Raw genomic sequence first — 27,723 nt, 5'->3', positions numbered from 1 at the left:
TATAATGTAAAAATGTTTTTACACTTAATTATGAAAATATTTTACACTTAGAAATTCATTTTAGACTTAAACAAACTGTTGTACAATGCCCAGTCTCAGCAATTTAGGTTTTCCAGAAACACAATTAAGAAAGTTTGGATTACTACAGGTAAAGGTTACTTACTTTTTTCTTTCTGTTTGTTTGACAGATGGGACAGAACCCTCTCACATGCGCAGTGAGGATGAAGGAAACTTTTTCCGTGGATATGAGTGGTGGCTTATGAAAGAAGCCAAGAAGAGAAATCCAAACATCAAGCTGATTGGTAATCGATTTGTTCCATGCTGCATTTGCCATTTACATTATAAGGACAGAAATGACATATAGTAGATCACAGATTTGACTTGATTCAATGCTTTGATTTTGAAGGTCTTCCCTGGGCATTTCCGGGATGGGTTGGAAATGGAACCCAATCACCTTACATCTACCCAAATGTTACTGCCAACTATATTATTACATGGATCATGGGAGCAAAGCAGCATCATAACCTTGACATTGATTATATTGGGGTATGCATGCTTTTGCTTATAATTATGATTTTTGTTACTGATATCTATTTTAGAGGGAACATTTATTTGAACTTCTTGTTTTGATATATTTTTCAGATATGGAATGAAAGACCATGGCATCAAACATACATTAAGGTAAAAAAAAAAAAAAAAAAAAAAAACAAAACAGTAATTTTAGTTCCAAACAGCCTAACTACATTGGCAAAAAGATCAATATTTCAGTCAGTCCAAATATGACTTTCTGTCATTTACATAGGTGCTGAGAGATATTTTGGACAGAGCCGGTTTTTCAAATATCGGCATCATTGCTGCAGACCAAGGTTATTATAGTTTTGCATTTTTCATTAGTTTTTATTTTTATTTCGTTTTGACTTTTTGTTTTCAAATTCAGTTTAGTTTTAATTAGTTTTTAAAGTAGGTTTGCTAGTTTAGTTTAGTTTTTATTTTTTGAAAATGCTTAGTTTTAGTTTAGTTTTTATTAGTTTTAGTGTTAGTTTTAGTCTTTTTTTGTAATTTGGGTTATTTGTCAGGGGCAAGATTCAAAAAGGTCAGAAAAAGTATTGTGTAATAATAACTCAACAAAAACATCATACAATTTTAGAAAATATTCATTCAAAAATAAAGCCAGTACATAAAATGTACATATGGGCACAAATATGTAAACAGTCTCAACACTCCGCAGTAAGTGCAAAATGTGTAAGTGACGTGTGCCAGTAAAAAACCTAAAGAGCCAACAGACTAAAGAAGACATACATGAACCGCATGTATTCAACCCATTTTTGAGCCACAACAAGACATTTCTGTCAGATTGTCTAAATTTACCCTATACAACAGCCTACTCATCTGGATTGAAGCAGCAAACATTCAGTGTAAGAGTAAACAAATGACATAACATTATTTAATATTTGAATCACAGCTTATATAGTGTTTTGACATCGACAACCCAAGTGCATTTTACCTCAAACTTGCGACTAGTTAACTTTCTAAAGTAGCAATCGCTTCTCGGGTCGACATTAACACACTGACAAAATTATATTCAGAATTAAAAATATTTTTATACCACTTTTTAATGTGTGATTGTGTAAAGGTGTTCACGAGATACCAACCTTTCGCGAACTTGCTTTTAACATCTAACACTCATTCTCAAGGAGACGCGGTGTGCACAGAGAGGAGGGGCTGTCTCTGTGTGTGTGTGTGTGTGTGTGTGTGTGTGAGAGAGACGCGTGAGTGAGAGACGCAGGGAAAGGAAATGCAGCTGAACATTATTTGCTCTATGAAAGACATTGACAAAGACGAAAACTAAGGACATTTAATCTATAATTTTATTTTATTTTAGTTAGTTTTGCCAAACACACATTACAGTTTTGGTTAGTTATCGTTTTTTTGTAATGCCTCGTTTTTATTTTTATTTCAGTTAACGACAATGTTTTTTTCCCACCTAGTTTTCGTTTTTTCGTTCGTTTTCGTTAACGATTATAACCTTGCTGCAGGAGACTGGTCCATTGCAGCTGCCATGCTGAAGGATCCGTATCTGAATGATGCTATTGAGGTGATAGGGTGAGCAGCTTGGTACCTTTGGCCTTAAAACCCCATATAATCAACCAACTAGCTGAGCTATTTGGTGTAAAGTGCAGTAAGAATTTACAGTCTTTACAGTGTCCACTATCCAGGCACCAACACGGTGAAGGAAGCTCTGTGGACGGAGAAGAAGCTTTGGTCGTCTGAAGATTACAGCACCTACAATGATAACTTTGGTACCGGATGCTGGGCTCGCATTTTAAACCAGAACTACGTGAACGGCAGAATGACCTCGTGAGCTGTTTTCAGAAACCTTTTGCTAGCTCTGCAATACACATCCATATGCTGATGTGCTCAGAGATGGACTGCTTTGTTTTAGGACTATAGCCTGGAATTTGATAGCAAGTTACTACAAGAATCTGCCCTTTGGTCAAGATGGGCTGATGACAGCAGAGGAGCCCTGGAGTGGACATTATGTAGTGGAATCTCCGATATGGATGGCTGGTAACATGTTTCTAATATTCACCTACACATGCTGCTATATAAGTTGTGAATTTTAACACCTTCAGTCTGGCCAATTTTGGGTACAACCTCTCAAAGCTTTTATTTCAATTTTTGGAAGAAAAAAAAAAATTATTTATTATATAAATTGCCCTGATGTTTATACATTATATATATTAGTGCTGTCAACGTTAACGCGTTAATACATGCGATTAATTTTTTTCCAGTTTAACGCATTAAAAAGCATCCGTTCTCTGTCACGCTTAAATGAACAATAGCATGCACAATAATGCCAAAAATATCCGTTTTGTCGAGTATCCTCATAAGAGCAGCCTTGAATGAGTTAAATAAAGTTTATAACGAAAGTAAAGAGCTGTGAGAAAGTAGGACGCGCGTGAGATCTGCGTCATGTGCAGCAGTGGCAGCTCTTAAATTGACAGCAACCACTAATGCCGTCTGTCATTGAAGATAATGAAAGAACAAAGGTAACAGAGAAAATTATTCACTGCTGTTGACTAAAAACTTTTGTAGCTTTAATAATGATTATCTATATTTAATTTAGGCTATAAATTATGCAGTGCAGACTGTTTGGTAACTTTATTCAATTTCTGTATATTTTTCCTATCTGTTAGACAGGTAGGAAAGGCACAGGTAAATATGACATTTATTATGGGTATATGTGAGGATTGTTCTAAGTTCACTTAAATTAAAAGTTGTTATATTTTTGAAGCCTAATAAATGTAAAAATATATAAATAAATAAATAAATAATAATAATAGCTTTCAATTACACTGCAATGATGAATGGCTATAATTCATGTTTAAAATTGGGGGAAAATCATTAATAAAAAGATGCCATTAAACAAATATTTAAAATATACTGTCCATGTTGTTTCTTTGTTGTTTTAATTTGGAGATTAACTGTGAAATTATTACATTGTAAAATATATTAAAAACGTATAAAAACGTAAGTGTTTTTAATTGTGATTAATCGCGATTAATCACAGAAAAAAAATGTGATTAATCAAGTCAATTTTTTTAATCGATTGACAGCACTAATATATATATATATATAAATATATATATATATATATATATAAAATTTTTAAAAACTGGGTACAATGAGATATTCAACCTTCAACCATCGAACAGGAAAAAGGAAATTTAAAAATGTAAAAGCATTAACAAACGACAACAACAACAGACCATGAAAAAGTCAAGCTCAATTATTTCCGTGGCGATATTACGGACGTGTTAAATATCGCTGTAGTTATATATGTCTGTATTATGTAACATATGCTGCCTTAATCAAAAATGTTCATTAACTGAAACATTGAGTGATAATATTTCAAAGTGATTTCTGCCATTTTGACAGACAATACATTTTGTATTTACCTGCTTTTGAAACATTCCAGCAAACACTAGGATTAGAAATGAAAAGGGGAGACAATTACAATTTAAAGCAAATGTGAAAACAAACCTGGAAAAAGACATGAGGATTTGGGGAGAAAAACGAGGGATTCTTAGTGCATTCCAGTGAATTATTAAAGGGATTTATTGTAAATTAAATGGGGTGAGCAGACCACAAATGTGCAGTATATGTTGTCTTTTTCATACTGTTACAGAGGAATACAAAATGGAAAAAAGAAAATATTCTGGAGGAAAAGCGACTGAAGAGCTCCAGATATTCTTGTCACATTAAAATACCAAGCATTACATCCTGACATCTGAAAAAAGAACGTTAAGGAAATTTTACAGCTCATTCAGTCAAACTGAAGTATAAGGATTATTTGTAGTACAACCTTATGATTTGAAATTTGTTCATTCTTTCTGAGTAGAACTTCCCCAAACCGGAAGTGCCTCTCATAATCTAAAACGCTGTAGGCTGTTTAGGAAAAAGGTGGATAGGCATCCCTTTCTCAAGCATCCAAATTACTGCCACTTCCCATCTGTCATTCTTTTCCAGATAATGGAATGGTATAGATACAGGAATAAATGAGTAGAATGAAACAACTTAAATTTATTTAAGAAATCGTTCAAGTCAAGACAAGTCACCTTTATTTATATAGCGCTTTATATAATAGTTTGTTTCAAAGCAGCTTCACTGCGTTAAACAAGAAAATAATGATCAATGATGCAAACTTCGTCATATATGAGACAAAATGTGCTGTAAAGCAGCTTTAAAAAAGACAATATCATTATTCAGCTCAAGTCAGTTCAGTGTTGATTCAACTCAGTTCAAAAACTGTTTAAAGTTCATCAAATTATGAAATCAGTTTAATTCAGTTATACGCAGCTCTACAGAAGACAATATTGTTATTCACTTTGAGTCAGTTTAGTATTGATTTAGTTCAATAACAGTGTTGATGCTGCAAAATTTAATAAGGAAATATTATGAAATGTCCAAGTCGAAATGTCCAAGTCGAAACTGCTCTGCTGAAAATGGTGGTGTCATCATCATTCAATTTTTGTAAAAGGAATCACAAGCATACATGCTTTATGTGTGAGAACAAACCTCACTGGTTAACACAGAAGCTGAAACGTGCTTGCGTGCTTATTTCCTTATTAAATTTTATTTTGAATTTCTTTTTCCTGTAGCACACACAACTCAATTTACACAGCCAGGTTGGTTTTATCTACAGACGGTGGGGAATCTCACCAGTGGAGGAAGTTATGTGGCTTTAACAGACCGTAAAGGGAAGCTAACAATTGTTATTGAAACCATAGTGGGTGGTTAGTTATTTTCTTAGGTCTTGTGAAGGTCACAAGTTTTAGTGAATCATTTATCTGACCTCCGCAAAATTTGAACTCCTCCCTGTCTCCTTTTGTAGACACATAATCACTCTCAGTGCATTCGTCCTCCTCTACCGTACTTTGACGTCTCTCCTCAGATGGTCACATTTCAGCTCAAAGGCTCTTTTGTAAGTGCAGTTCTGTCTGTTCTTGATATATCTATTCATTTATTTTTTAACCTTAAGGCTTAATTTTATGTTTTATGCCTTAAACTTTTTCAGGCACATCTCACTGACCTTCAACTGTGGTACTCAAAATTGGATTTTGAGACCAAAAAAGATACAGTCTTTAAGCTGAGGAGTCCTATTAAGGTATACTTTAATCAGTCCATGTTTGATGTCTCAAAACATTGCAGAATTGGCAGTAAAGGAACCATCCTGTTTCCACACAGGTCAATAATGGTTTCTTCACCTTAAAACTGGATGTTGATGAGGTTTACACAATCACAACAGTCACCACTGGACAAAAAGGCTTCTACCCAGAGCCCCCCAAACCCCGCCCGTTTCCGAAGAAATACTCTGATAATTTCACTATTAGTAAGGAATATTAGTGTCAACAGGAAACTACTGGCATTGACTCAACTGCCAATTCCTAACAGCATTTCTTTTCATTCCAAGATGACCCTCCATTTTCTGAGGCTCCGTATTTTGCTGATCAAACCGGCGTGTTTGAGTACTTCAGAAAGAGCACAGATAATGACTTGCATGCCTTTACCTTACGGCAGGTGATCACTGAACGGCCCGTCACCTGGGTCTGCCGACCAGACCATCAGCATCATAGGGGACCACAGCTGGTATGTAACTGTGATATTTTGATGAGCCAGCGAAACAAGGGTGGAACACACTTCACTCATACTTGCATCATCACAACATTTTATTTGTAACATTACGGTCAATCGATCTTCCTCAGGCTTACAACATACAAGTATCAGTAAATTTAAAAACTTACAGCTGTTAATAATGAAAATGGTCACAACTCCAATTACTCAGTCAATATAGAAGAAAATGAGAAAAGAAAGTTCAAATACCTCTTACAAATAATCAAAAAGAGAACACAAACACAATTCTGCACCCAAATGAAGTTTATCCTGTAGAATTTAAAATATTGTTCAAGACACAAATAGATTTGCATTACAAAAATATATACCATTAAAGCAGTGTTTCTCAAACTTTTTCTGCCATTCCCCACTTTGGAGGTAGGGAAGGGTTCCGAACCCCACCTGTCCCCAGTCACCCCAACAAAATGTTAATAAACTAGGCTTTAAGTTTAAAGGGTTAGTTCAAGACAAAATGAAAATAATGTCATTTATTACTCACCCTCATGCCGTTCCACACCCATAAGACCTTCGTTAATCTTCGGAACACAAATTAAGATATTTTTGTTGAAATCCGATGGCTCAGTGAGGCCTCCATAGCCAGCGATGACATTTCCTCTACCAAGATCCATTAATGTACTAAAAACATATTTAAATCAGTTCATGTGAGTACAGTGGTTCAATATTAATATTATAAAGCGACGAGAATATTTTTGGTGTGCCAAAAAAAACAAAATAACGACTTATATAGTGATGGCCGATTTCAAAACACTGCTTCAGGAAGCTTCGGAGCATTATGAATCAGCGTGTCGAATCAGCGGTTTGACACGCGATCCGAATCATGATTCGATACGCTGATTCATAATGCTCCGAAGCTTCCTGAAGCAGAGTTTTGAAATCAGCCATCACTATATAAGTCGTTATTTTGTTTTCTTGGCGCACCAAAAATATTCTCGTCGCTTTATAATATTAATATATAAAGCGGAAATATTAATATACAAAACAGAAAAACTTAATATACAAAACAGAAAAACTTAAATATATAACCATAAAAATTTTATAAAAGAGACAAGTTTCGTTGTTCTAAAGTCAAAATTACTACTTACTGCATTGCAAAAACAACATTTTAAATTCAGAATACAAAAAAAAAAAAAAAAAAGTTCATACCTCCATGGACAAATTCACCTTTTAGAAGTGAATTTGAAGGTGTTCATTCAACTTGTGCCATCTGGTCGGTTTAAGAACACTGGGCAGTGGAAATTGTTGCATCACGTTTTGCATCGCTGTAAATGAAGTAAAGCGGAGCATCTCCCAATACTAATATGCCTCTAAAAATCCACAAAAACATTGGTCAGTATTGTAAAATGTAACCAATGAAATAAAATACAGCACAAACAAAGTAAAATCACAAACCATGAATATGTAACCACCTAGGTGAAAAAATACTATAGTGAATACTATAGTGTTTTTGAACCATACTATAGTAAATTGTAGTATACTGTATATATTATAGTATTTACAACACTTTGTTAATGAATGCTACAGAATACTGTAGTATCAACTATAGTGAACTGAATACTGTATACTGTAAATACTGTAGTATACTTTATTTTTTTTTACTACAGTAAACTGTATAATATACCCTAAAGTTGTAGAAAACTTAGTACAATATTGGGTAAAGTAATTTGTTTATATTACTATAGTTATATTATCACAGCAACAATAGAATTACCACAATAAATTAAATCAAGTACTTATAATACTATAGTATGGTTCAAAAACACTATAGTATTTACTATAAATTATTATAGTATTTTTTCACCTGGGCGCAAGCAACGTGAGACGATTTGTAAAATATCAAGACGCGATAAAGTGACTTTTGAAGCCCATTTACAAAAAAATTGAGTCGTGTTAAGCATTAACAGTCGATTAAATACACAACAAATAAATGTGATCGATTAAAAACACAACACAAAGAAACCTTTTTACCGTGTTCTCTTCTTCCGCCATTGTTTGTTTGTTTGTCGCTAACTCCGCCCACATCCGGGTGAGACTGTTACTCTGCCCACTTCCGGCCTCAGGCTGTTAGTCTGGCACTGTCGTCCTCAGATTGTCATGACGTATGGTTCTGCGGTTCTGCAGTTGGTTATTGTTGGGGGTCTCCTCTCACTCAGATGAGCGCGCGCTCTGTGTAGTGTGCAATCGCGAATCTCTCCATGCTCTTAAATTAAACGTTGTCAAAAGTTATCAAACAATCAGAATACACTTCCATGCCTGGCCGATGAAAATGCTACAGGAAATCTTATTGGCTATAAGTGAAATGCACCAGAAAGTCTTTCAACAATCAAAGGTGGATCTTTAATTACTTTACAATGTAAATGTATGTTACAGAATTGGGCATTTGTATGATTTGTACATATAAATAACCTAGTCTAACTGCATCACTACATTGTACAGACATTACAGGTCAAACCATTCTGATATTCTTATCTAAATAAACAACATATTATATAGCTCTTAAAGGGTTAGTTCACCCAAAAATGAAAATTCTGTCATTAATTACACACCCTCATGTCATTCCAAACCCGTAAGACCTTTGTTCATCTTCAGAACACAAATGAGGATATTTTTGATGAAATCCGAGAGCTGCAATGTAATTGCAACTTTTGCAGGTCCAGAAAGATAGTAAATACATTGTTAAAATAGCCCATGTGACTGCAGTGGTTCAACCTTAATGTTATAAACCGACCAGAATACTATGTGTGCAAAAAACAAAAATAACAACATTATTCAACAATTTCCTCTCTTCCGTGTCACTTTCTGACACTGTTCATGTGAGCACCACAGCGCATGCATGTAATGATGCAGAAGCCAGCCGATAATGAGCTGGCATTCTGACGTAGAACCTGGAAGTGCTGCACTATGTTTACTACGTGAACAGTGTCAGAGACTGACACAGTAGAAAAGAAATTGTTGAATAAAGTCTTTTTTTTTTTTTTTTTTTATTCTCGTCGCTTCATAACATTAAGGTTGAACCACTGTAGTCACGTTGACTGTTTTAACAATGTCTTTACTACCTTTCTGGGCCATAAAAAGTGGTAATAACGTTGCAGTCTATGGAGGGTCAGAAAGCACTCGGATTTTATCAAAAATATCTTCATTTGTCTTCCGAAGATGAACGAAGGTCTTACGAGTTTGGAACAACATGAGGGTGAGTAATTAATGACAGAATTTTCATTTTTGGGTGAAACTAACCCTTTAAGATACACGGCATATAAAAATTCAGTGCTGTTATATTTCGTATACCTCAACTGAAATACACAGAGTGAGCAAATATTTAAGTGAGATTATTGTAATGGTAATTGATCAATGTTTAAATACGTAAACAAAAGCCTAAATTAAAATCTGTTCATCGTATAAAGCAGACATGTCTCTTCAGAAGGCTTGAATTAAACCGCTCTTTTCAAATTGATTACTGTCACAAGTCTTGTGCTTTTTGAAGCTTGAAAATAATGACTGCCTTGACAAAATAGATGGACTTAAAAATTAGATTTTAAAATATCTATATGGCAGTATACAGTATGTGGTGGTTTTCCCCATGGTATTTAAAATGATACTGAATATTGATAATTTTCAAGGTATTGTATTGAAGTTAGAAATTCCAGTATCGTGACCACTAATTCATGCACTTCATGAATAAGTGCTTTGTTGAAAGTAGCAATTTTCTACTGAGATCTATGATTTGATTGAATATTGTTTGGTAATTCATTAAACATTGCCGGCTGAAAAGTAATTTGTAATTTGAGTAGTTTTTGAGAAGAGTAATTTGTACTTTTACTCGAGTACTTTTTTGACACCAGTACTTTTACTTGCAATTGAGTATTATTTCAGCAATGTAACAGTACTTGTACTTGAGTACAAATTTTCAGTACTCTTTCCACCACTGCCTAAATTAAATCTGTTCAACGTGTAAAGTGATCGTGTCTCTTCAGAAAATTTGGACTAAACCGCTCGATTCATATGGATTATTTTTACAATCTCTTTATTAACTTTTTGAAGTGTCAAAGTAGTAGTTGCGTAGTTGTCAATAGAAGGACAGAAATCATTAAAACTTTCTTCATTTGTGTTTCAAAGATGAGCGAAAGACTTCCGGGGTTGGAATGACATAAGGGTTGAGGTAAATGATGACAGAATTTTCATTTTTGGGTGAATTGTCCCTTTAAGTAAATCATTATTAAACCAAGCAAAAAACCATACAAAAAAAATTACATACAAAATTATTAGCACATATAGGCCTGGATTCACAGACAAGGCTTAGATTAAGCAAGGGTTAGGCCTTAGGACATTTAAGTAGCTTTTATTAACACGCCTTAGATAAAACATTACTGGTGTGCATCTTGAGACAAAACATTAGTCTGGGAAAACTGGGGGATAAGCACATAAATATAGATATGGATGTCTAGAATGTTAATAAATTTAATGACATTTAAAGAGTTGTTTTTAAATGTACTGATTTTTGAGTGTTGTAAGCCTGAGGAAGGTCAATTGACCTAAATGTTGCGAATAAAATTGTGATGTAAGTTTAAGTAATCTTTTGGATTTATACATTTATTTTGGACGTCACAATTTATATTGGACATTTATCCGCCCCACCAATGAATGAATGATTTGGGTGTGCGAGGCTCTATATTTTCTATTTCAGAACACACACTTTTGAAGATATTTTATGAGATACTCATTAGTTCAGTTGTATAGTGAATGAGATTAATTAATTCTGCCTCATAATTAATCAAATGTAACCAAACTTCACTCTTGTGTAACTAGGACAGACCTCAGTGTGTCCTGTGAGGTCCTTATTGAGAGACCCGACACTGGAGGTGTGTTCCTGGCAGCCAGGGTTGATCAAGGTGGAATATTCGTCAGAGAAGCAAAGGGTGTCTTTTATTGGCTTTTTGCAAATGGAACCTACAAAGTGACAAATGACATAGGTAACAATTTTATGTTTCCATTTCTTTAAATACTTTAAATACAATGTGTTCATGTTTGGTTATATCATTCTAAACCGATGAAATTAAGTTTGAAAATTAAGTTTTCACTCACCAGCCAATTTTTAAGCTATAGCATAAAGTTACAGGCCATTCAAAACTTCCACTAACCAAAACAAAAATATTAGAAATAAACCAGATTATCAACACTACAGTTGAAACCATGTCTACGCCGTGGCGTAACTGCTAGAAGTTATCCACACTGTATGCGACAAAGTGACTGTTGCAAATTTGTTCTTTGTGTCAGAAGTAGCTCAGTATTGTCTGATGGCTGATACCGTTGACGATATCAAGACAATAACTGGCTTGTTTTCCCATTAATGTATTAGTTTCACATTAATGTAAAGTGCCCCTACTGTGCTTTTTTGAATATTACCTTTCATGCAGTGTGTAATACAGCTGTCTGTGCATGCAAAGTTTTAAAGTCTAAAGTGGACAATAAATAAAGTTATTGTCTCTCCACATCTTTTACGCATGCGGTTCAGCCAAAAAAAAAAAAAAAAACCCTCAGATCTGAGCAATAAATCAGAATTGAGCACTGTGAACATAACCTAAGGCTATGTTAACACTGTCAGTCCAAATCTGATTATTTGTGTATCCAACTGGAATCTGATCTAAATTAATTATGACTAGTGGTTAAACGGATCGTTGTTGATCCGTGATCCATACGGACCAAGCCCCACAGTTCGGGACGCATGTGATTTGCGGATCAATTGCAAGTTTAACCGCAATACAGTGAAAGGTTATCATTTGCACGTGTTTTGTCTTGCTAGTTTACACATTAAATAGATATAAAACCATTCCAGCGCTAGAAGAGGCAAAAGAGGATTTAATTCGTTATCGCACGCCTCGCTGTTATCGGTGCACACAAATGCACATACATGCAAGGCTCGCGCGCACACAGAGAGAGAGGCGTGTTTCAGATAGTTCGTAAACTCCAAATTGATTTCTCTTTCGCGTCCTCAATGCACTTGGATGGACACATACACGCATTATGTCAGGCAAAATAACCCTCTCGGCAAGTATTCTCGTAAACACATTCGGTTATGTCTTAATTGAACGAGGTGAGAATTCGGATGTGTATCTATCGGATGTGTGCGTGCATGGGGTCTTACTCTTAAAGTGACAGCAACCTATAAATACCTGCTGTTGTCTGTCATGTAAATCAAACAACATAACACAGCTTTAACAAAGATTAATCTATATTAAATTTATATAGTGAACAGTGTCATTTTACATTTAATTATTACATTTCTGTACACGAAAATTAATACTACAGTTAGACCTTATACTTTATTTGTAACTTTATGTTGTATTTATCTATGCTTGTAATTGGTGTAGGGTATATGTTCTTTTTACAGTCTGTTCACTTGCCTTTAATAATGTATTAGTTAGGCTAATAGTTTCTGCTGTGGTTTCGGAGTAGTTAAAGTGGGCTAAGTAATAAATGCAAAGAACCGTGAGTTTTGTGAACCACTAATTATGACTGTCCACACTGTGTATCACGACTGTTCGGATCTGATTTGTATGTTCAACAACAACAACCTCAACATGGAGGGGTTTGAATCTGTGTATCATTCGTTCAGTCGTTTTTGATTTAATATTGAAAGTAGAAAAACGAGAAAATGGCTCCTTTATCGTTTTTTCGTTTGTTTTTTAAAAAACAAAAAACAAGGATTCAGCTTGATTTTTCATTCATATATATTTAATTTCATCATTAGTCTGGCTGTTTGATCAGAAAAAAATGTTTTTGCAATAAACGCGTTAAGAATCCGCAGGTCCGTGTATCTTTTGGTCATTCGTTTTTTGATTTAAAGGCCCGCTGAAGTGTCTTGGAACGCACAGCATTATTCAATGCGTTGACGTAATTTCAACTGAAAATATCAAACAGTCCGCCCCTTTTTTAAAATAGCCAGTAGCGTTTTGTTTATATCACAGCTCGGCCAGAAACTCAGTAAAACGTCTGTTTCCTTTTAATATCTAACCGTTTATCCTCCTAATCTCCTCTTTATCACTTTAAAATACAGCATTCTGTGCAGAATTCAAATGGGTCACGGATATGATCCCCTCTGTGCTTTCGTGTCCCTGGGCCAGAGCAGACTGTGCTCGTGCTACGGCGGTTCACGTTATACTAACACGAAAACGGACTCCATTCGCGTCTATAGAAAGCATATTTACACTGTCTGAATCGTTCCCTATTCTCTATATAGTGCACTGTGCCATTCACCATGTAGAAACCAGTAAATGTGTGAACAAATGGCCGATTTCAGCCGCAGCTTCAGTGTCTGTTGATAGTATAGGAGGGGGCGGGACTTCAGATTCTAGAGAGCATTTGATTGGACCGAAGATATGATGAGAAGCTAAAGTGTGATGTCATGTCATGAAAATCCGTGATCCATTTTAGCAGAAGTGAGAGACTTTAAGTTTTGAATGCTTATATCTCCTAAATGCGAATTTTGCCATTGTTTTGGAACAAACCAGCTTATTCATAACATTTAGACTAACATATTCATACTAAAAGCTAAAAAAACGTACATTTTGATTTCGGGGGGACTTTAATATGGAAATCGGAAAATGAAAAAACGGCACCTTTTCCGTTTTTCATTTCAGAATTCGGCTTGATTTTTCGTTTTTCATTCAGGAAAATGAATAAACAACTTGAATATTTGATCTCAACATGTGGGCGGGAATGAAACACCTTTTTCTGCAGATTGGTCAACCAAACATTAAACAGTGCCGTCATCAGTTCTTCCGCAGTTCAGCGCAGCAGAATAATAGTCCTTCGCTGCGATGGATTCTTAACGCATTTATTGCAACTATATCTCTTTCTCATCAAACAGCCAGACTAACGAATGGCTTGACATATTCCATACCGAGGCAGAGCCTAGACAAGGCTTTCTTCTGTGTGTCCATAAATTCGGCAACTTACGCGTGCTTATTTCAGAACTATTTTCATTATACTAGTTTATCTCAGAAATAACCATTTACTTCACAACTACCCAATAGTCAACACTTTTGGCACCCTGCCTGTTTTATTATTGCTGACCACCTATCAAAATCTGGGACAGCACAGAGATATGGTAGTGAAGCCCAAGACCAGTATCAATTTAAGTCATCATACACAGATGTCATAACTTTTTTTTAGGCAATACACTGAGATTTGGACAATGGAGAAACTTGAAATAATATGAAAAGAAATGACATCATAGTTTATGTTCACAGCATCTATTTCTATTATAGTTATATTATGATTTTTATTCATACAGCACTTTACACAGATGGATATCATAATGTCGTTATCCCACAGAATGGTTGTTTCAGTGATTGACTTTAGTGAAATATGGATTTGACATAATGATTTTAAGGTGAACTTGTTTGAGTTATATGAATGGAACCCTGAAATAAGACTTAAATTCTTAAATTTAGTCAAAGAAATTAGAATAATTTGACACCATAGGCCAGGGGTCGGCAATTAAGTTTGGCATCGGGGCAAAAAAAAAATTCGCCACTAGATGGCGGGCCAGAACATAGGATAATTTTAATTAATTGATGAAAAATGCAACTAGAATTGCCTGTGACAGACTGTTACAGTGTCTTTTGTAACTGGTAGTGAGCTGTTACTCTGTGTTAAATCCTGTAGTAGGACAGTCATTAACAAAAAGCCACATTTGTGTGGCGGTGTCCGGGTTTTACATTGGATAAATTAATAAAGTGGAGTAGTGACCTGGCAAGTATCTTCATTCACCAACTTGCAACACAGACCACCTTGCTAAAACACACATATGTGGGAGATGAGGAATGGATAAAAAAAATACCTCAAAAAATAAAAGAGGACTTGAATAAGCCCATTAATGGCATGTTTGAGTCATGCTCTTAACAAACCCTATGTTTTATTTCCTCTTTCCATATTGTGAATAATAAATGTGACTCATTTTTATTTGCTTGTTACACAATGGAGCCTAACTTATTGTAATAATTTTTTGTTGATACTTTTACACTCAGAATTATTCCTTGGCATCCTCACCATAGACATAATTAATATATTTATTATGTCTATGATCCTCACGTACTAAACTGCATTTTTTTTAATTGTTTGCCTAGTGGAGGTCTGCTATTACGTCGTGTGCAGTGTGATGTTAACATTTTAGCTAGCTGGTGAGAGAAAATGGCACTGTCAAAGAGTCTAAAGAGGAAAGTTGACAGCGAAAATAGGGCATACAAAGAAAAATGGAAAGACAACTATGCGTTCATCCTACCTAGTTTTGTGAATGCAAAGCCGGTCTGTCTTATCTGCAACGATGTTGTCACTGTTTTCAAAGAATATAACACTGTGTCTACACCGGACGCGAGCGGTGCGATGCAACCCGTCAAAAGATAATAGAACCCATTTTAATCAGTGATATAGAGTACCTCAGGGATGACGTGTTTTTGTAGGCAAAACCCGGAAACGAGTTAGCATTTTAGGACTTCCGGTTCCATCGCCCCGTAGTCAATGGGTTTTTTGAAAGGGTTTTTGCTAAATCGCCTGAAATAAGGTCTGTGATCAACAAAGCCTCTAAATATTTTCACGTTTTGATCTATGATATAAAACACACCAGTTATTGTTACAGTACAGAGGAGGTCGGAGACAACAGGTAAGGTTAATGATGTTTATTTTGAGACAACCAGAGCAAGTGAAGGTGAGTGAAGCCAGATAGAGTTCGTGATCGTGGATGACTGTGATACTAATCCTTGTTTCTTCTAGGTGACTTGGAGCAGAAGACACACAGTGACACTCACGGAAGACTGGAGAACACGGAGGATCTAGGAAACACACTGGAGACAGTTAAGTAGTAGTTCGAGGAGTCCGTAAGGTAAGCATTCGGGTAGGTATGCGTTAACGAGACCGGACAATGACTGTGTGGCTGTGAGTGTCTTTTATGGTGCTGCTGACTGGGATAGTGAGGAGCGTCAGGTGTGCATGATCAGTATTCTGGTGAGGGAGTGCATCATGATTGGGTGAGTGATGAGCCTGGCGTGTCTGTGACATTACCCCCCCTCCACGGTCCGCTCCTGAGGACCGTGGACCCTGACGTCGTGGTGGTCGACCTCTGCCTCGTGGAGCTGGTCTGTTGGGATTTCTGGCATGGAAGTCATCCAGAAGACTTGGGTTGAGAATGTCGACTCTGGGAACCCATGATCTTTCCTCGGGACTGTATCCTTCCCAGTCGACAAGATACTCCAGGTGACCACCACGCCGCCGGGAGTCCAGGATGTCTTTCACCAGATACGTCGCTCCATCCTCCACGATGATTGGAAGGGGGGGTTCTTCGGCATCGCCAGGCTCTGTGGATGAAAGAACAGAAGGGTGGTGAGATTTCAAAAGGGAAACATGGAACGTGGGATGAATTCTGAATTCAGGTGGGAGTTGCAACTGGTAAGTGACCGGGTTGACTTGGCGGATGATGGTGTAGGGGCCAATGAATCTAAGACTCAGCTTTCTGCAGGGAAGACGCATCCTGATATCTCTAGTGGATAACCAGACCTTATCTCCAGGTTGATATACAGGTGCTTGAGAACGACGAAGATCTGCTGTTAATCTGCGTCTCCTGAGGGCTCGTTGAAGTTGAAGATGAGCGGAGTCCCAGACACGGGATGTGAATTGAGGTCCTCTGTCAGATACAATATCCTCGGGCAATCCATAGTATCTGAATACATGATTGAAAATAAGTTCTGCAGTGTCCATTGCTGTTGGAAGTCCTTGGAGTGGGATTAATGGACAGGACTTTGAGTTCACCACAACCATTATGCACGTGTATCCATTGGAGACGGGGAGATCTGTGATGAAGTCTACTCCTAGATGTGACCACGGGCAAGTTGGAACGGGCAGAGGTTGTAGTTTCCCGGAGGGAAGATGACGAGGACTCTTGGATATGGCACATTCCCTGCACCCCTTTACGTACCTCCTGACATCCGATGCCATGTTGGGCCACCAGAAGCATTGTTTTAACAACGAGAGGGTTTCATTGACCCCTGGGTGGCCAGTGCCCAGCGACGAATGTGAGGAGTGAATGAGTGGAATGCGTCGTGTCCGTGGGATGTAAAGCAAACCTTGGGGGCAACCCGGCGGGGTGTTGGTGGAGGCATTGGACTCGGGCAGTGTTTCCTCCGACCAGGTTATGGGACTTACAATGAGATTCTCTGGAAGAATGGGCTCTGGATCTTCAGTGTTCTCTTCGGGACTGTAGATACGTGACAGAGCATCAGCCTTTACATTCTTGGAACCAGGACGATAGGAAATGGTGAAGTTGAATCGAGCAAAGAACAGGGCCCATCTTGCTTGACGTGGGTTAAGTCTCTTTGCATCACGCAGATACTCCAAGTTTTTATGGTCTGTTAATACCTGAAACGGGTGACGGGCTCCTTCGAGCCAATGACTCCACTCCTCCAGGGCGAGATTGATGGCTAGGAGCTCCCGGTTGCCGATATCATAGTTTACCTCCGCCGGGTTGAGTTTGCGGGAGAAGAAGGCACATGGATGGAGTCTACTTGGGTTCCCCTGCTGCTGAGACAAGACCGCTCCCACTCCTGTGGTAGACGCATCTACCTAAACCACGAAGGGGAGCTCTGGATCGGGATGAATAAGGAGGGGAGCGGTTGTGAAGGCTGTCTTGAGATCTTCAAATGCTTGCCTTGCTACCGGATTCCAGGACAGAGACTTGGGCTTGCCACGGAGCAGGTTGGTAAGTGGAGAGGTGACGGTGCTGTATCCCTTGATGAATCTATGGTAAAAGTTGGCGAATCCTAGGAATCTTTGCAGTTCTTTCACAGTAGTAGGAATGGGCCAGTCTTTGATAGCTGAAACCTTCCTCTCGTCCATGCGGACGCCACTGTGATCGATGTTATATCCTAAGAACTGCACTGAGGGCTGATGGAAAGTACACTTTTCTGCTTTCAGGAACAGGTTGTAGTCCCTCAGGCGTTGGAGGACCTCCGCAACGTGCTGGCGATGTTCGGCCAGGCTCCGGGAGTAGATAAGAATGTCGTCTATGTAGACGATAACGAACCGATGCAGGAACTCCCGGAGCACCTTGTGCATAAAGTCCTGAAATATGGAGGGGGCGTTGACGAGTCCATAGGGCATGACGCAGTACTCATAGTGTCCAGTAGGGGTCACAAAAGCAGTCTTCCATTCATCCCCCTCACGTATTCGGATGAGGTTATATGCACTGCGGAGGTCCAACTTAGTGAACACAGTGGCGCCGCGGAGATGTTCCAGCACAGATGGGACGAGAGGAAGAGGGTATCTAAACTTGATGGTTATCTTGTTTAGGGCTCTGTAATCAATGCAAGGCCGCAAGCCTCCGTCCTTCTTGGCAACAAAGAAGAAGCTGGATGCAGCAGGGGAAGTAGACGGGCGGATGTAACCTTGTGATAGAGCCTCGTTGATGTATTCCTCCATGGCCTTCCCCTCTGGGACGGACAAGGAATAAATCTTTCCTCTGGGCACTGGCTCACCGGGGATGAGATCAATGGCACAGTCCCATGGCCGATAGGGAGGCAGCCTGGAGGCCTTCTTCGGACAGAAGATGTCACTGAAGTGGGAGTAACAATCTGGAATCTCTGTGGAGCGATTCTCCAGGGGGCTCTCAATGGACGTGACACAGACATGGATCTTCTTGGAACTTGGATAACTTGGAATGGAGCTTGGAACAGGAATCTCAGGAAAACATTCAGGAAAACACTGGTTACCCCACTTCAGGACATCTCCTGTCCGCCAGGAGATGATCGGATCATGCTGCTCTAACCATGGGCGCCCCAGAATCACGTCAGATGTAGAATCCTCCAGAACCAGCAGATGGATCTCTTCATGGTGCAGAACACCGACTTGTAGTTTCAGAGGCCCCACCATCTAACGTACTTGACGGAGAGGACATCCTGTTACTGAGTGGATCTGGTAGACTTTCGGCGTAACTGAAGTCTTGAGGTTGAGCTGGCGACAGAGGGCTCCGGAGATGAAGTTTCCAGCTGACCCAGAGTCAATGAAGGCATTAACTGGAAGACAAACAGCAGCAGCAGTAAGGTTGACAGCAATAGTGAGTGGATTTTTATGATTTAACGAGGGCAGGATGACACTCACCATTGATCGTACGGGACGAGTGGGGCATTCAGCTCTGAAATGCCCAGGACGACCACAATATAGACATAGACTCTGGGTCAGCCTCCTCTGTCGCTCAGCAGGCGAAAGGCGTGATCTGTCGATCCGCATCTCATTGCTGGCTGGTTCTGGGGAGCTGACGGATGCAGGCTGGCGGAGGAAGGATGGGAAAAGTTGCTGGTCTTGGTGCTCTTCAATGCACAGCTGCATACGAGTGGCGAATCTTATTGAGAGTTGGATGAATTTCTCGAGCCCGATGGTATCCTCGTATGCAGCGAGATGCAACCGCACACGTGGGTCCAAACCTTGACGATATCGGGAAAGGAGGGCTTGTTCATTCCAACCACTCGCTGATGCTAGGGTTCTGAACTGTAGGGCATAATCAGAAACAGATAATGAACCTTGTTTCAAATTACACAGTCTCTCACCAATTGACGAATCCCATGCTGGTTTTCCAAAAACCTCCTTGAAATGGCATACAAAGCTTGATAATGATTGCACGACGGGACTATTTTGAGTCCAGAGTGGTTCAGCCCAGCGGAGCGCTTTACCGTCAAGTTGTTGAATTATGAAGGCGACTTTGGCTCTATTGTCAGGATATACGTGCGGTTGCATCTCCAAAACCAGCGAACATTGCAGGATGAAACCGTTGCAATCCTCCGCCGAGCCAGAGAAGGGCGCCGTTTTGGCCATGGGACTGGCGATCATAGACGGCGAAGAAGCTGTAGCGGAAGTGCTTGCTGGTGGTGCTGGCGTGGGTGTACTGGTGAGAGTGCGGCGAAGTGCTGTTACCAGGTCTTGAAACGGATCCGTGGTGCTCATCGTGGTTGTTTCAGTCGGTGAAGGTCCGGTCTTCTGTTACAGTACAGAGGAGGTCGGAGACAACAGGTAAGGTTAAGGATGTTTATTTTGAGACAACCAGAGCAAGTGCAGGTGAGTGAAGCCAGATAGAGTTCGTGATCGTGGATGACTGTGATACTAATCCTTGTTTCTTCTAGGTGACTTGGATGACGGATGGTCCTTGGGGCAGAAGACACACAGAGACACTCACAGAAGACTGGAGAACACGGAGGATCTAGGAAACACACTGGAGACAGTTAAGTAGTAGTTTGAGGAGTCCGTAAGGTAAGCATTCGGGTAGGTATGCGTTAACGAGACCGGACAATGACTGTGTGGCTGTGAGTGTCTTTTATGGTGCTGCTGATTGGGATAGTGAGGAGCGTCAGGTGTGTATGATCAGTATTCTGGTGAGGGAGTGCGTCGTGATTGGGTGAGTGATGAGCCTGGCGTGTCTGTGACAGTTATAACCCGCTTGTGATTTTTTAAACCTTTATTGTGTCTTAAAAACAGCGGTTGCTAACAAATTGCTAAAAGGGACTACTTCCTTTGGCGGGGACTTTAGACATCATCATGACAAACAGGACATTTGGACAGCATTTCTCATGAAAAAGTGGATAAGTATTCATACACAGCGCAGATCATAATCAGCGAGTTGTTTTAAATAAAGTTGTTTTCTAAATAAAGTTTGAGGAAGCTTGGTGGTGGTGACGTTGATCCGTGACCATGGTGTGCTGTAGTCCGTTTATAGCCTACTGTTAGCTTTTTATATCTGACGACTTTATTTAGGCTTCAAAATGTATAAATGTTGTGTTAACTTGTAAAGATTATCTTGATAGACAAAACATGTAAGTGTCATAACCCTTTGTTAAACACAGAGCTTATTTTTTGCGATTTTCCAAAAGTCTATGGGAAAAATACATTGACTTTCGATCGAGGGAATGAAACAACTCTGCGCCTACTGCTAGTCAGTCGCACAACCGTTCTGTGAGTTTATTAGCTTTGGATGTTTAGTTGGCAGAAAAAATAATCGTTCTGTATGCCATCAGTTAGCCGGCCAATACTTGCAATAAACGCGTTAAGAATCCAGCGATACATTTACCCCCCAAAAAAACCATCCCCCAACCATAATAAATGATAAAGGTAAATGAGCAGCCTTAAGTGAGCATGATTAATAGGAACGGCTGTGAATTATGCATAGCATCCTAAATGATCCAGCTGGAGGTGGTATGATTCTTTGAGTATCATGCACCTTGGCAGCAAGCAATAGTAACAAGCATGTTACTGAGCCCGGATGAGCCTTTATTGCAACAAGCATGTTGCAAACCTAATTCGGATGGGTTTTTCTTCTCTAATGGGGAAGCTTACACCCCTACTGGCAGCAAATCTGATACAACAAGCATGTTGAAAATCAGACTAGTATTAAACTAGTGGCAATCTGGTCAGGGAAGCATACACCCGTTGCCTATAATACATAAAATAGTATGCAATATGCTTGGATAGCATAAGGAGCATAAAGTCTAAAACAGCAGCTTAAGATACCATGTACCTGAATAAACTTACCGCAGCATGTGCTTATAGTAGCGGCAATGACACTAAAGCATTGGAAATGAGCATTTTTTTTATACATTTGCCTTCCATAGCAACTGGATAGTCTTTAGAACAAGCGTGTTTCCAATAGCAACCATAACTTCAAGAACAAGTGTATCCACGCTGTTTTTTGATTTCTATCCACAAGTTTCCTATGCCCCATGAGGCCTTGCGTCAAAAGTGGGAGCGTCTTCCGGTAAACAAGCTGGACATGACACTCATTCATTCAACAGTTAACAGTCATTCAAGATTTAGCGATCCAAACTTGCGAACGTTTGGCTTTTACTTAAAGATTTAAAATTCCAATAAATATTTGAACAATGTTTTACAATAAAAAATGTTACAGTAACAGTAATTTATTAATTTATGTCAGGAGTGCACATCAATCATGCAACTGATATTTATATTGACTTAAAAAGAAAACACATACCTATTCAGTTGCACCTGCTTCCATTTATTTACGATCACAAGAATGCACAAAACAACTCCATTACGGTTTTTAAGTCCAAAGGCTTACACATTTAGAAATATATTGATAACATACCCTATGTTTACGTCACTTTTCTGAGCATTTCTATTAATTTTCCTAAATTATGCGATGACTGCAATCAGAGGACGTTTGAGCGATCTCTCCTGTCTATCTATCCTGATCCTTTCAGCCAGAGCAACAGAGGGAGCTCATGAGAGGAAAACAGGAGTTATGAGTTATACGAGTTAACCGGAGTGTGTGAATCTGTGAAAATATGCGTATGCATCCGGTATCAACAAAGGCACAGGGAAGAGAGAGATAAAACATTAAACCAAATAAATACACGATTATAATCATATAAGAAATGTCTACGTTCCTCAAGCAGTCTCTGGTATTTTCCATAAACATGTGTATTTATTATCGCAATGGTTAACATAAATAGCCTTTAGCATCGCATATATGACAGTGGAAACGCGACTGGCTCTGGCACGCACGACACCAGTAAAATATCACATCATAAGGCTTTGGTGCTAGCATCAGTGACGGGTGAAGAACAGACAGCGGGTTGTTCATGTGTTTCAGGGCCAGGATGCTCTTGTAGTCATGCAGCAGCACTTTTGTGGAAGGTCAGTAAAGTAAAGGACAATTAAGAGCATGAAAACTGTTTATTGTATTGTGATATTATTAACTAATAAATGTACTAAACTGAAATGTTGTCCCTGAGTGCCCTAACGACATCTCTCATTAAGGTTTGCAACTTTACAAAGTAAACAATGATCCGAAAAACACCTCTTCGCTAATTAGCACACAAAATACCATTGGTATGCTACTTCCGCCGCCTCACCGGAAGTTGTACCCACGTTCTTTTTTATGGTAGCGCCCCGCGGAAACAGGTGGATATAAATGGAAAATCAGAATAATGAGTCATTTTTTATGTTTGTTCAAAAATCTGATTCGGATGCAACAACCCAAACTTGTAGAATCGAAAATTAAACTGAGTGACAATTATCCATTTGTGAAGTATTCTAAAAAATGAAAGAATGAAAGTTTGAAGCCAACTTTTCATTTGGTTCATTTTGATGGTGCGAATTAAACACAGAACTGCAAAGCGTTACACGGACTGCAATACAGATGTTGTCTTATTTACAACATTACAATGTGTAACCGCCGCATGGTCCGTGTAACGCTTCAGAATTCAGTTTTCAGACCATACAATGCAAATGCAAAAATGGAAAATTGAAACCAGACGTTTATTTTTCTTGTTTTTCATGTACTTCTTTAATAGATAATTATGCTAAATTATGACTTTAGAAACAATCATTTGAATAAATGAAATCTAACTGTGCTAAATGTAAGGCAGTCTCGAGCAGCCGGGAAAAGTGAAATCCCGGTGGCCTGCCCAGCTTATTGTATTTACCTACTTATTCGTTATTACTTTATTTTATTTATATACCTTATACTCTTGGTCAGGGGGGATGCATTTACTTGGTACTGTACAACCACGAGATACCAGTTCATTTCCAGTGGGATAGACAGCAGACGGAGGGCAGCTCGCGAGCAGCAGGGAAGATCCTTCACGGGAAACTTGTTTTTTAAATTTTGTTAGGTTTTTAGCTCTCGTTTGTAATACAATATTTAACAGTAAAGATGCAGATGTTTTCTCTAGCGGGCATTGTTCGTTACCACGGCAACCGCTTGAGTTTCCGCACCTCACACGCTTCTCGTTCGCTTAAAATGCCCTTAAATCTAGCACAGTTATTAACTCTGTTCATTACAGTAGAGATACTCATCTCATCTATAGTGCTGCAAGTCAAGAGCACTATGGTTTATTTATTTTCAATTATTAATTCCAATAAATAAATACAAATAGGCCTACTTTGATTTGGCACATTGCCCATCATTGCCCATAGTTATATTGACTTATTCATTATTACTTTATTTAATTCCACGCCTGTGGTGTACCCAAATGATTACTGCGGGAATCTAACATCCAACGTGCTATTGACTTGCAGCACGAGTATGAAATATTGTAGGCTACTAGGCCTACAAACGAGAGCTAAAAACCTAACCTTTTTTTTTTAACAATGCTTATTTATTTTTATTTTTATTTTTTTTGTACATTTTCGCTTGGTAGTCTTTTTATCTTTCATGCTATGTTGACGTTAGGATCTTGGCAAGCGCTGCTGCTCACGAGCTGCCCTCCGTCTGCTGCCTATCCCACTGAATATAAACTGGGATGCATCCCCCTGACCAAGAGTAGGCTATATTAATAAAAAGTAATAACGAATAAGTAGGTAAATACAACAAGCTGGGCAACGTGGCGCATCAGCCAGGCCACCGGGATTTCTTTTTCCCGGCTGCTTGCGATGCCAGTCTGCCTTTACAGGATACATTTAGCACAGTTATTATATTAATAATAAAAATGATAGCACTTCGGGTGAAAAGGGTCATCCTCTGTGTTCAGTCTTTTAAACTACTCCTCAACACGCATTGTAAATAAAGCAGTTACATCAATAGAGACAGAGCAACACGCGTCATAATCTGAAAACCACGCCCACTGGGGGGAAAACAATCCAACAGTCTCCATTGACTTTATATAGCATGAGGCTGCCTCCTTGTCATTTCTGGCTTAAAACAAAAAATAGAACAATGTCTAAAAGCTGCTATGTGACAAGGTGTACAGCAAACAAGCCAAAATACCCAGAACTAAGTTTTTATAAGCTGTCGACCCCAAAAAAACGAATGTTTAAGGACACAAAAGTGGAAACAGGCAGTGAGACAGAGCACAACGGGTCATATTACTAAAAGAACTACATTGGAGGGGAACGTATTTGGCGACAGGTGAAATAATTCTTTGACATGGTTAAAAATAATGAATGGTTTGTTTTTGTTTGTTTGTTTAGCATATGTTGTCGCTGATTACGTTCCCCTCCAGTGTATTTCTTATAGTAATATGACCCGTTGCGATCTGTCTCACTGCCTGTATCCACTTTTGTGTCCTTAAACATTTGTTTTTTTGGGGTCGACAGCTTAAAACTTATTTCTGGGTTTTTTTAGCTTGTTAGCTGTACACCTTGTCACACAGCAGCTTTTAGGCATTGTTCTGTTCTTTGTAATAAGTCAGAAATGACCAGGAGGCAGCCGCACGCAATACAAAGTCAATGGAGATGGTTGGATTGTTTTCCCCCCCCGGTGGGCGTGGTTTTCAGATTATACTAAATGCGCTCTCTCTCTTATAGAAACGGGGCGTGTCGTTATGATTGACAGCTTCTCTGAGAACTGTCGGAGCTTCGAGGGGAGATTGAAGATAATAACTAACTATTAATTTTAGATTTCTGTGTTATTTCACACTGACAAAATGAGTTCTTCAGCAGTAAACTGTACTAACCGACCTACAGGATCTGATGGATCACTTAACGTTAAATGTGGGCTTTATAAGCTAATTAATAAATGTTATTAGCTAAGATAACACACCTAACGTTAGCCATGATGGTGAAAAAAGCAGGTGATCGTTATCTGGCAGTTACTAATTATTTTTATGGGTATAAAATAATAATTAGCAGGACAAAACTAATAATAGCATAATCTAATTAATTATAGTACTGTCTACTCTACAGCAATCGATCTCCTGTAACATTAGTTGAACTTGATTTAAAATGGCAGGACCGTTTCTGACATTTTAGAGTTGTTTCTATTATTGAGTTTATCTACTGAATTTGCTGTTTCAAAAATATTATTGCTCTAGAAACAGAATATTATTTTACAGGTAGAATTTTAAACTGTGTATAATTTATATATTTAAAATACATCAATTACGATATGTTGTTTTGACCTATCCCAGTGTATTGTAGTTACTAGTAATTTATTTGAAAACGAACAATGTACATTATTAAACTTTCAAATAAATGTAAATTCCTCTTTGCCAGATGTAATTAAGCCATAGTTTAAGCCAAATGAAAAAAGGAAGGAGAAAAAGAAAAATATAATAATAGATAATAATACAAATAGGTGATCTGATCTTGATGACGCAGACGTCTGGGCGAAAGTTTGATACTGCGACTCCGCCTCCGGGCTCTGCTGACGATTCTTCTGCGCATGCCCAGGCTCCAAGCTGACGTTTTTGTGTAACATGTCGTCAAACGTTTTACGTTCAGTTCATTACAATGGAAGGAAGCGGCGTCGCGGCGTACATCTTTTTTTACAGTCTATGGTTTAAACGCTCTCTAAAACAGCTAAACTTGATTGAAACATTTGCAAAAGGCCTAAAACTATTGAGTAGGGATGGAGAAATGAAGCCTCTTAAATATTTGAAGCTTTTCTCTGAATGTTTCGGGAAAAGTTTCAGAGCATTAAGAGTGTCGAAAACAGTGCCATCTTGTGGCGGGTAAAATTTACAGCAGCCATAAACCCGAGTGCGCAGCTCCGTTGTTATATCCATTAAGCACAAATAAAAGCCTAACAACGCTAAATGAGTTCAGTTTTCTGATAATATAATTCACATATTAAAGTGTGGCAATAAATAAATTTAACAACAAAAACAATAATTATAATAACACTAATATTACCTTCTGAGTTGTTTAAGGCAAGTAAATTGAGCTGTTATTTTATTGTTTTACCGGTTATATGACAGAACATGACAATGTAATACATTTTTTTATTATATATTTAAAATGTTAGTAAATGGATTGAACTTCATAGTGGTCTGGGTTCAAACATTCCGACATGCAAAGTGAAGCATTCACGTGAGAAAGTGAGGCTTTGTTGTTCATTAAAGGGTTAGTTCACCCAAAAATGAAAATAATGTCATTTATTACTCACCCTTATGCCGTTCCACACCCATAAGACCTCTGTTAATCTTCGGAACACAAATTGAAATATTTTTGTTGAAATCCGATGGCTCCATGAGGCCTACATAGGAAGCAATGACATTTCCTCTCTCAAGATCCATAAAGGTACTAAAAACATATTTAAATCAGTTCATGTTAGTACAGTGGTTCAATATTAATATTATAAAGCGACGAGAATATTTTTGGTGCGCCAAAAAAAAAAAAAAATAACGACTTATTTAGTGATGGCCGATTTCAAAACACTGCTTCAGGAAGCTTCGGAGCATAATGAATCAGCGTATCGAATCATGATTCGGATCGTGTGTCAAACCGCCAAACTGCTGAAATCACGTGACTTTGGCGCTCCGAACCGCTGATTTGACACGCTGATTCATTATGCTTTAACTGTACATTTTAAACATTCTTGTGAATCACAATTTATCATAGACTTAGTATGTTTCAAGGGTCCGAAAGTCCATCTTTTGCCCTGGTTAAATTATACTCCATTCAGGTATGAATGGAAGTGTGAAGCATAAGACATTGGGTTTAAAAGCTCACCACACAGAAGCCAAAAGAGTTTGAAAACCGAGGTGTTTGGTTGCATCTTATGAATGTCTATTCACACGACCTTCAATCGAGGATGCATCC

The 27,723-nt window shown here is 38.4% G+C and overlaps 1 pseudogene; it reads left to right on the top strand.

Moving 5' to 3' along the window:
- Window positions 1–27,723, top strand: part of LOC127502067 (galactocerebrosidase-like) — a 38,414-nt pseudogene that overhangs the window by 5,827 nt on the left and 4,864 nt on the right.

This window comes from Ctenopharyngodon idella, chromosome 20, assembly GCF_019924925.1.
Source record: "Ctenopharyngodon idella isolate HZGC_01 chromosome 20, HZGC01, whole genome shotgun sequence".
NCBI lineage: Eukaryota > Metazoa > Chordata > Actinopteri > Cypriniformes > Xenocyprididae > Ctenopharyngodon > Ctenopharyngodon idella.
The sequence above is the reverse complement of the archived record's forward strand: the minus strand, read 5'-3'. Positions and strand labels throughout refer to the sequence as shown.